Here is a 10,952-nt window from a genome sequence, read left to right as displayed (position 1 = left end):
CTTGAAAATACTTCCTGCTTATAAGATAAACCTATCCAGATCTGACTACGCTCTGAATCCAAGGACTGAAGACTTTATGAGGGGCAGACCTGTGAGCTACGGAGTTGTAGTTGGGTTATATACTGCAACTATGTCCAATTCAGTTGATCCAGTTTTAAGATATAACTCATGGTTAATAAAGAGCATTCCCAAGTGGCTGTTGATATTGGTATTTATGTTGTACTGAAATAGTAGATAAACAGGTAGAGAAATGTACATATTTGCTTCACAGTTATCAAAGATTAAAAATAGTTGTGATGTGAATATGTAAATCTTTGCGTTCTAATTGGGTAATAGCTACTGTCAGGCACGTAGGGAGTTGCATGTTGTAGGGTTAAACATAACTGTATAATGATTATGCAACTCAGACACTGAGAAGTGATCAATGCAAGGTTGGGCTGGAGATGGGGAATATAGTTATGCTTCAGTAACTACCCCAGCATTCCTGCACTCTGACTTGCTGAGACAATAAGATATTTCTGTATGAGACTTTTTAGCAGAATGCTCTGAGTGTCAATTCAGTGTGATGCAGGAATATCTAGCACCCACACTTGAAAGTGTATTGAGATTTTTTTAAGTTTAAAAAAACACCCCCAGGTCTTGCTCCTTTTGTTCATATTAAAGGTTAATCTCCAACTAGGCTGATGCAGTAGACCTTGGGATGGCTGAATTTTCTACTTACAGTTTTATTTAAACATTTAGCCACTTTTGCAAAGTGGGTCTCTCATGGGCCTGGATACCTTTTTAAAAAACCAAGCCAAACCTATTTTTTAAAAACTCCCTTTTAGAAAAATTATGACGATCCCTTCATATTCCTCTCTGGCTAAATATCAATATCCTCAAAAATTCCAAATTATGCAGGTGTGTTTTTCCTTGACCTCTACAACATAGCCCATTTTTAAAACTAGAGTTGTTTCCCTTATTTAGATGAGCCTATTTGAAGAGCTTTTCAGTTTTATTTTCAAATCTTGCTTAGGCGATAAGCAAAAAAAAGCTCTGCTCTCCTTACAAAAGCACTGAATTTCAGCTTTCCATTCTGAAGAGGACAAGGACTTGACCATAAGGTATCTTATACGTTGAAACTGAGTTGTGTAGTCAGAGTTCTGTAGAGAAGTTAGTATAATTTCTGTCTTGGTATATGTATACTGCACTCATCACCATGGTTCCTCCATTTCATTTTGTTATATACAATGTGGTTAGCCTCTCAGTTTCACTAAATTTAAAGTTCAGCAGAGAAAGGATAAATGAGGGACGGGCCTATGGTACAGTGTGTGTGTGTGTGTGTGTGTGTGTGTGTGTGTGTGCGCGCGCGCGTGCCCCTGTGTGCGCGCGCGCGCGCACTGTATATGCAGTTTAAGAAAGAGTAGTGATGTTCCATTTTCCAAAGTTAAATTTCTGCCCTTAAAGTTGTTTTAAAAAGCGAAAGTAATCAGATCATAAGTATACAGGTCTTTCTGCATTTAATTTTATTTTAAAATCAGATTCTCGCCTGTCCATTCTACCTTCCAGCATAGTATGTTTAATAATTGTGACACATACAAGAGCATTATTACTGGTGTTGTGTTATAGTGACAACCAACTTTAGCTGGTTTAGGAATTTAAACACTGTAATCACTGCAGTTACCATAGTAGGTTTTGGCAAACAGTACACAATTCATTTTCTAAGGGCAATTATATCCCTAGAATGGTATGTTTACCTAATGTAAATATGTGTTATTTTATAGAGTAAAGTGGTGACAAACATTTGCATCTTGTGAAAGGTCACCATACCAGCAATCTATTCTTTAGGGATGACTTCTGCAGACAATTACTCAGATTAATAGTCCATGTCATGTATATATGGAAGGAGACAGCATTGATGTATAAAAGGCCTGCCTGGCAAATTGAGGAAACAAAAGCAACCCACTGGCTTTTGTTCTGTAAGCAAATACCTTTGCCCAGAGCAAACCTGTTGCATTTTTGTTTCTCATGCCCTCTGTACCTCACAGGTGCTTGCTGAGAGCTCTGAGCACCTGCAGCAGTGCCCAGGCCAAGCCCACACCGCCTGATTTACAAAGCCCTTAACAATTGAACCTCCTTGGACACTCTGTCCCTGACCTGAGGGTGGCTGTTCTCAGACAGCAAACTTTTAAAGCAAGGAATTGCAGAACAAGAAATCATCCACAGACCAGACTGTGTTAAGTATGGTTTAGATAGGAATTATTGCATTACTTGGGTTAGCTTTGGTGACTCTGTTCCTATGGGGTCACTACTCATTTGCTTGTTTCTCCTAGTGCCATCTCCCCTCCCCCTGCCACCTTTCACCCTCCCTTGTCTTGTGTTCTAATTTTTCTCCTTATACTCTGCTTTCTGCCCATCCTTTCACAGCATCGAATGAAGTGAGCTTCAGCACACTTTTGTTCCCTCTAGATATTACAAACAAAAGATAGCTAGATAGATCTAGCACAAGTTTTTGTGAGCTGAAGTTTACTTCCATCTACAGATCTATCTCTATAGATATTATAAGCAATCTTTCACTAGATATAGCAGAAGATTTGTAAGATGAAGCTTACTTCTATCTATCTCTAGATCTTATAATCAACTATCGATAGGCAGATACAGCACAAGCTTGTGTGAGCTGAAGCGTAACTACAGATGTAGGATGAGCTTTTGTGGGCTGAAGCTTATTTCTATCAATTTCTAGATATAATCAATCTACTGATACACAGATGTAGCACAAGCTTTTGTGAGCTGAAGCTCACTTCAATGTATTTATCTCTGTAGATATAATCCAACTAGTGACGGGTGGATATAGCATGAGCTTTTTTGAGCTGAAGCATACTTCACCCTAACTACAGATAGATACAGCTATAGCATGAGCTTTTGCCAGCCTCCACTGACTTCTGTGGCTCTCTAGACAGTATAACCAATCTACTGATACGTGCATGTAGCACAAGCTTTTGTGCTGAAGTTCACTTCTGGCTCTAGAAATTACAATTAATGTATTGATGCACAGGTCAACCTATTTCTCTCTCCTTGTCCATAGGACCATCCATGTAGCAACAGGTGGACAGACACAGCACACGTTTTGGCGAGCCAAGCCTCCCTTCCATCTATCTCTGTCCAACCCAGTCGGGCTGCAGCTGCGGGGACAGCTCTGTACTCTGGCCAGTCTGTGCGGTGCACCTCTCCGGGGGGGGACGTGTCCCGCGCGGCGGCGAGAGGAGCTGTGGCCCGGCCTTTCCCCCACGCCCAGGCGGCTCCTGAGCGCCAGGCTGAGCCACGGGGTCCCCCGGTCCGGGAGCAGGGGCCGGGGGCAGCTCCTCCCCCGCCCGCTGCCGCTCTCCGGCCCCGGGGGGGAGGGGCAGGGGGCGGGGAACGGCTTCGAGCTCGGCTGCGCGTATCTCCGCGCGGCCCCCGTCCCCCCTGCGGCCCCGGGCCCAAAGTTTGGGCAAGTGAAGAGCGGCGGCGAGGAGCGGGTGAGTGCGCGGCGCGGGGTGCTAAGGAGAAGGGGGCTCCATCAAGCCCGCCTATCTGTCCGGCCGGGAGCCGCGAGTTGTGCGGTTGTCATGGCGACGCGGCGGATGCCGGCGCGGGGCCCGGGGTGATGGGGGGGCGCGTCCCTTGCCTTGCCCCCCGGGGCGGCGGACACCGCTCGGCTCCTTCCCACCCCCGCGCGTGCCCCGAGCAGAAGGGGAGGGGCGAGCCCCTGAGGTGCTAAAGGGAAGAGGGGCGCACCCCCGAGGCACGAAGACCGGGAGAGGGGATGGCTCTTGGAGCATTGCGGAGCGGCAGGGGAGAGCCCACCTGGTGTCCCCCTCTCGTGGGGCACCGGGGAGGGCTGCTGGGCAGCTCTGGGTTTCTCTGGCCCCGGGGCTGGATCCCAGTGGAGTTACATGGGGCTCTTGCCCCTGCTGAGGGGTGGTGGGAGCCGTGCGACTGTGCGGAAGCCGCAGAGCTATGCTTTAGTCCAGCGGTGCCCGTGGGTGCTGTGGGTAAAACTTCAAAGGAATACAAAGTAAAGGGAAGAAGTTACAGCTCTAATGCCATTTAAGTAATGGATGAGATGATCTGTTCTAAGTTCTACACTTGCTGCTTTTTGTTTTAAATCTGAATGTGCCTTTGGGCACATAAACGTTGGGAACCCCTGCTTTAACCCAACGGTCTGGACATGGTGCAGGCAGTTGGGGTTTCTTAGGGCTGGGTGCTCTAGCTTTGGCCTTCAGGCTGCATTTGTCCCATGAAGCCCCGGCATGCAGCTTGTGGGGCTCCTCACCAGCCGGGAAATTTGGCAGCAGGGGAGCGGTGGCAGTGAATTCAGCCACCTTCCCTGGCTGCCAAGCCCGAGAACCTGCGGGATGGGTCCGCGCTGAGCCATGCTGCCTTCATCACCTCCTCCCTACACTGCCGGTTTGGGTGGGGCTGAGCCATGCTGCTTTTCCCTGCAGGGACAGGCCATGCCCACACAGTTGAATCAGGCCCCTCTGGTTCACTGGCCCATAGATGAAATGAGCAGTGCCTGTCTGGCCTGCCAGGCCAGAAGGTTGAGCGCCGCTGTCTTAGGGCGATATCTTGTATTGGACCAGCTGTGTGGCTGGGATAAAGTTAGACAAGCTTTCGAATGGAAGATATTCTTGCTCAGGTCTCCAAATGTAGGAAGCCAGGTACAGCAAGTAAAGCACTGTGCCAGGGGAGGGGGTGAGAGAAATTCTCAGGTGTAGCAGATACAGCATTAGGAAAAACAAAGAAGCTAAGTACTGGGAGATCAGGGCCTATATGGCTTTCTGTATTCAGAGACCTGAGGAAGCATGTCTTGCATTCGAAAGCTTATCTATCTTTATCCCAATTATATAGTTGCTGCATTACAAGATATCACCCTAAGAAATTCTTGCCTCTCACCTGACTTCATGGCTCATTATAACCTGTCCAATCCCTTCTAAACTCTTCACTCCACAGGTGTTAACACCTCTCTCTTCTTTCTTAACTGTCGTGATGTTCGACCAGTTCTGATGCCTGTATCCTGCTCTTGGTCATGGAGCTCCTATTTCACAGCCCTGCAGATCTGTTTTTAACTTGTTCCAATGAAGTAATATGTGTGTTTGCTTCAAATTTAAACTGAGTAATACAGCCCTAGGCCCCTAATGTATTAGTAAAGCTTCCAGTTTATTTTTAATGGGAGCAAAGTGTGTGTTGTTTTATATGCAATTCATAGATTGTAAGACCGGAAGGGACCTCGGAAGATCATCGGGTCCATCCCCTTGCACCAAGCAGGAAAGATAACTGGGGGTCAGATGACCCCAGCAAGGTGACTGTCTAGTCTCCTCTTGAAGATTTCCAGTGTAGGTGATTGCCCCACCTCTGGAGGGAGCTCATTCCACAGTCTGGACACCCTGACTGAATAAGTTTTTCCTAATATTGAGCCTGAATCGATCTTCTAGGAGTTTGTGGCCATTACTCCTGGTTTTCCCCTCAGGTGCCCTGGTGAACAGTTGCGTACCAAGCTGCTACCAGGTCCCCTTTCAGCCTTCTTTTCCTGAGGCTGAAGAGTCCCAGATCCCTAAGCCTTTCTTCATATGGCTTGCCTTTTAAGACTCTGATCATATGGGTGGCTCTTCTTTGGACTCTCTCAAGCTTGCCCACATCCTCGTTAAAGTGTGGTGCCCGGAACTGGATGCAGTACTCCAGCTGTGGTCTCACCAATGCTGACTAGAGCAGAAGAATTACCTCCTTAGTTTTGCTGGAGATGCATTCATTGATGCATGCCAGAGTATTATTTGCCCTACTGGCTACAGCATCGCACTGCCAGCTCATATTCATACTGTGGTCTGCTATTACCCCCAGGTCCCTTTCATTTGTGGTGCTAGTCAGTTTGGTGCCACTAAGCCTGTAGGTGTGTTGGGTGTTGCTCGTCCAGAGGTGGAGCACTTTACATTTCTCAACATTGAACTTCATCAGGTTGCAATCTGCCCAACTTGCTAACCTGTCTAGGTCTGCTTGTATCTGCAGTTTAGTTTATCTTCAAGCGTGATCACGCTTTCCTGTAACTCGGTGTTGGCCGTGAACTTGGCTGGCGAGCTCTTCACCCCCCACATCCAAATCGTTAATAAAGATGTTTTGAACCACACCAACTGCACTCCCCCTTTTTAAAATCCTGTGTCTGCCCATATTTGCACTCCTAGCCATGCTAAGATTGCATGGCACCCCGAAAGGAGACCCTTGAAAGGATCTCAAGACACCCTGGTAGAGAACTACTGCCATAACATTGTGCTCCACTTAACTGTGCATCACTTAATTGCTTTGACACAGGCAAGCAAAGTAACCTGTCCCAGAGAACGGGACAATTTTTGTATTATTAAGGGTAGGGATGTGAAAAGTTAAACAATTAATCATTTAACCAATAAGTGCAGTGATAACTCTTTGCTTCATCAGTTTATGATTTTACCATAAACTGGCTTCACTTGCTGTATTAAAAATATTCTTTGCCAGCATACAGTGTTTTATTTCTTTGTTTGTTCACACCTCTCATATTATGGAAAAGGTCATCTCACTTTTACTTCCCTTTTAAGAAAGCATATTGATGATATTTGGTCATTCTCTTTGGTGGTGACTAGGGATCTAACAAATTGCGATGTTGTGATTTTTGTAGAAACTGCCAATTTGGTAGGTAAACCCCATTAAAAAACTTGGTCCCCATGAAAAAGCAGGAAAACAGCCAACAAGTGGGGGTGGGGGTGGGTGGGGGGAGCTGCAAACAGAGATGGGAAGCTGTGGCATCCTGAAGCACAGAGGGGGGAAGAGGAGGGAGATCTTTGTGGCGGAGCACGGTTAGCCCTTCCCACACCTATGATTGGCCAAGCGGCCCCTGAAGTCCTGCCTCTCCCCCACACTCCGCTGTGAAAATGGCACCGAACACTGCTCCAGGACCATTAAATTGGGAGGCAGCTGCTGTGAATTAGGTAGGCGCCTAGTGACGACTTGTTTAAATGCAGTTGGGTATGCTTGCCCTTCAACATCACTGCTGGCTGCTCTTATCCCCAACTTGACCATTTAGCTGTGTCATTTTATGGTAATGACGGTAGAACTCTTTGGTCATGTCATCTCGTTGTTCCATGGGTATGTGCACTATGCACTAAATATAGATCTTACTTTGAAAGGATGGGGTCTATGCCCTCATGTTAAATTAAGAACATGAGTAAGGCTTTGCATTTGTTTGTTTTTTAATACTACACAAAAAAGGCATGGTCTCTTGTCCAAGGCCAAGGCAAATTAACCAGTGGCTACAGTAAACTGAAGTGGTGCTTGCTTTATATTTTGTGACTATTGTAAGGACTAAGTCTAATATTTTTTGAAACCATTAAACTGTGTTAAAATAACATTTATTATTGCTGATTTAAAACGTCCATTTAGAATCAAACAAAAAACAATCACAATAGGAGTGAAGGCTATGATTGCATGTCTTAGGCCATTGAAACTGCGACAGGATCCTTGATCCTCAAAATTGAAATTGTTTTCCATAAAATCTGTTATTTATGAGAAACATCTATCTTGCAGAAGTTTTGTACATATTTTAGCAACAAAAATAATTTATTAAATTCAGCGTTTTACAAAACAAGTATAAATCAGTGAAGATATATTCAATAGTTGTTAATGTTTCCAGCTACCGGAGAATGTAGCTAAAATTGTAGGTGCTTTTATAAACAAATAAAGTAGATACAATGATTAGGCATAGTCAAAATTTAAGTAGAAACAGTTTAAAGTTTTTTAATCTGGTTCATCCCAAATCTCTTCATAACCTTTTTTTCCCCCTTGATTCAAAATGGTTGTTTACTTGTATCTTGATCAGGAGGTTGCATGCTATTTAGATATTATTGAAAATAGAAGTTTCAGTCACCTATTACAGTAGATGAGTGCATGCTGCCTCCAGGAATTTATTATGGTGTATAAATCTAATTCCAAATCCCTTCTGGAATATTGAACTAAAATAATTTTATGCCTGCAGGGTTTTAGATTAGAAGGGGTAATAAACTAATATAATTAATCATTTTGCCATGGCTGCAGAATAATGGACTAATTCTCTTTCCTAATTTCCACTTCTCATTTTAAATCTCACAGGGAATGCAGCATTATATGGAAAGGAACAAGAAACTGCCAGCTAAAAAAAATTGTATTTTTAGTGTATTTTCAGTATTATAGTCCATTATTGTGAGGAAAAGGTGACGGGATTTTGTGCACTTCCTTAAGGGTGTGATCTCGAATGCTTAACTACATTTAAAAATAAAGATGAATTCATACAGGGGGAAAAAAAAAAAATTTCTGTGCAAGAATCAGTATTCCCTTACATATGGTATTCTTAAGGATATCCAGCAGGTGGTACCTTAGATTTTCTATCAGTTTCTTCTATGGTGTTGTTGCAAGCATGTTGTTATATAGCAAGCTTAAATGCTGCACAATCAAGAATTTTTGTGTTTGAATTAATTTACTAATTTACTGTACATTACTTGGCTATAGAATCTGGTGTCAAATGTCTTTTCTGTATTTTAAGACTAACTTGAGAGACGTGACTTCTCTGTCATGTTCAGGGTAATTCAAAAGTAGGAGAAGTTATGCACACTTAATGAAATGCTTCTTTGAAATAGCACTGAGAGCCTGCTGTGAGAAAATCAATTTGCAATCAACAGACTCAGTGTACTTGATGCTCAGTTTAGCTCACCCAAGTTTTTCGCATTCTTTTTCTATAGTAAAATAAAAGGGTCCTAAGAATTAATTAAAGTGTTAGCATCTGCTCATAGCAGCTTTGCACAAACATTAAGTAGAAGTGGAGTACTTAAAGCCCATGTCAGACTGGGTATGAAGTTTTTACTGCCTTTGTTATTCAAATACTTTTTAAATGGCACAGTTTTTGTTTTCTTTTCTATACATATTTTTTTCTTTACACTAGAGCAAACACTTGTGTAGATAAAAACATATCCTGATAACTTCCAAATGATTTCTGTTAAGCCCCTTTTCTGAGATGCATTTGTAACATCGGTTATTCACTCAGCAGTGAATCCTCAAATATTCGAATCCTGGGTCATCAAAACTCATCATTTTAACACGGTGTTCAAACGTTTTATTGGTTCATAGATGAATGAGCGGCTCTGTGAGATTATATTTAATCTACTGTTAAGATTCCTAATGTTGAATCCTGCTAACATCAGTCCCCCACAAACCTTAATATTTTTGTCTTTCTTAACATACATATTTTTAAATGTCTTCATCATAGGTGTGCTAAAATGCCAGTCAGAATTAGGATGCTATTATATTGAGGATGTAGAAGTAGACTTGATCCCTGAGCCAAATCTTTAAGGCTTTACTGTACTGTGCTGCTCTGTGCGTTCATGTGTTTGTTTTTATCTAATAAATATTTTAGGAAGTAAATTGCCAGTCACTTAGGATTAGAACCAGGCCTTGTGTAATGCTCCCAATTATCTGGGGGTGGGATTTTCTTGATTCCCCACCAAGTTAGGCTTCCCCTCAACTCACCTACCATGACTTTGATGATAAACAATTGAATAGGAGGGGTTCAGTGTTGTTTAATACAGGGGTCCCACTTGGAAATATTCATGGATCCGAGAGCATTTGATGAAGAGGGCTCAACCTCCTCTACACCCCCAGCCACACCAGCCATTGGTATTGAGGCAGTGGACTGCTGCAGGGTGCTGGCTTGATTTGGGTTTTGACCTGAGAGAATTCTGAAGGCACTTGCTAGCCTTGTCCAGATTGCTCTCTTGCCTCCTTGCAGACAAGGGGTTAATCTTGGGATTTAGCCCTGACCTTAGGACTCTGCTGGTTCTAGGTGGCCTTCCCTCAAAGGAAAAAAAAACTGCAAAAGAAAGAAATGAAGAGGAACCTCAGGATAGAGGAGGGTTGCCTCTGTCCTGGCTAATGCCCTTTGTAGACTGCCGGCAACATTCCCAGCTTCCTTAAGCTGCTGGATCTTTTTTTGTAAACGGACTGTTTGGTAGATATTGAGCCCTGAGGCTCTGACCTCTCCCTGCCTCGGTGTCCTATGCTTGCCACTGCCTCTGCCATCACTGATGCAGAGGCATGCTCTCCTTCTCTTCCCCTGTCACTCCAGGTGTCTTTTAAATCTCCTGTGGCAGTGCCGGGGGCTGACGTCATCAGCCCAGCACCGCCTATCTTGATTGACAGCTCGTTCTTAAACTGCAGTGGTGGCGCCATGCATTGTCACTGCCCTGCCATTTCCTGCTCTGGGGCTGAGTTTTGTGTTTTATTGAGGGCTAGTTCAGCCCATTCGGGGTCTCTGAGGCCCCTTTTGTTATACCTTGTATTAGGTTTCTGGTTCAATAATTTATGTTTGCCTAGACATCCAGAAGATATTGAATATCTTTACTGGATCATTTTCTAAAATTACTAGAAAAACTAACAAGTCTTAAATTTATCAGGAGTTTGATTTTGTGTGAAGACCTAGAATGGGAGAGGTCTATGGAAGATTATTATACTTTGTAGTTTTGAATTGGATTGTTTCAGACTTCTTGCGTTTTACAAAAATTCTCCCACTTTGAAGGACACTGAGATAGTTTAGGCTTAATTTCAACTGGTGCAGTGCCACTGGAGAAAGGGAGTTATTTCTTCCCGTTAACACTGTTTAATAACTTTGGCTTTCATTGAAACTTGAGAAAACCTTGCAGTTGGAAAGTTTAGAGTGGTGTTAATGTTTTTGCCTCTGTAATATGTTGGAATTCTAACTTGGGTAAACTGACTTTTTTGAGGTAAGAGTGCAACTTATTCCTTGAAGAATTTTGAAATGATCAAGATATGAAGTGAACTCCATTCTGACTTATAAAAAATATCCATTTAACCTCCTCTAATTATACTAGTTAAATGGTTAACTGATAACGTATACCTAGTCCTGGCTGGTGTGTGTGTGTGTG

The 10,952-nt window shown here is 43.4% G+C and overlaps 1 protein-coding gene across 5 annotated transcripts in view; it reads left to right on the top strand.

The window, feature by feature from the left end:
* Positions 1-3,440: 3,440 nt before the first annotated feature.
* The window catches only part of STK33 (serine/threonine kinase 33), an 87,802-nt gene continuing 80,290 nt past the window's right edge, over positions 3,441-10,952 (top strand). Inside the window, exon 1 of one of the 5 annotated variants that reach the window (XM_019552215.1) lies at positions 3,441-3,497. The gene's annotated coding sequence lies outside the window, so the exon portion shown is untranslated. The remainder of the gene's footprint in view (positions 3,498-10,952) is intronic. The other 4 variants (XM_019552209.1, XM_019552211.1, XM_019552214.1 and 1 more) reach the window with 4 other exon arrangements.

Source organism: Crocodylus porosus, unplaced genomic scaffold (genome assembly GCF_001723895.1).
Source record: "Crocodylus porosus isolate Cpor-Errol unplaced genomic scaffold, CroPor_comp1, whole genome shotgun sequence".
Lineage (NCBI taxonomy): Eukaryota > Metazoa > Chordata > Crocodylia > Crocodylidae > Crocodylus > Crocodylus porosus.
Note: the sequence above shows the minus strand (reverse complement) of the source record. Positions and strands in the feature narration are given on the sequence as shown.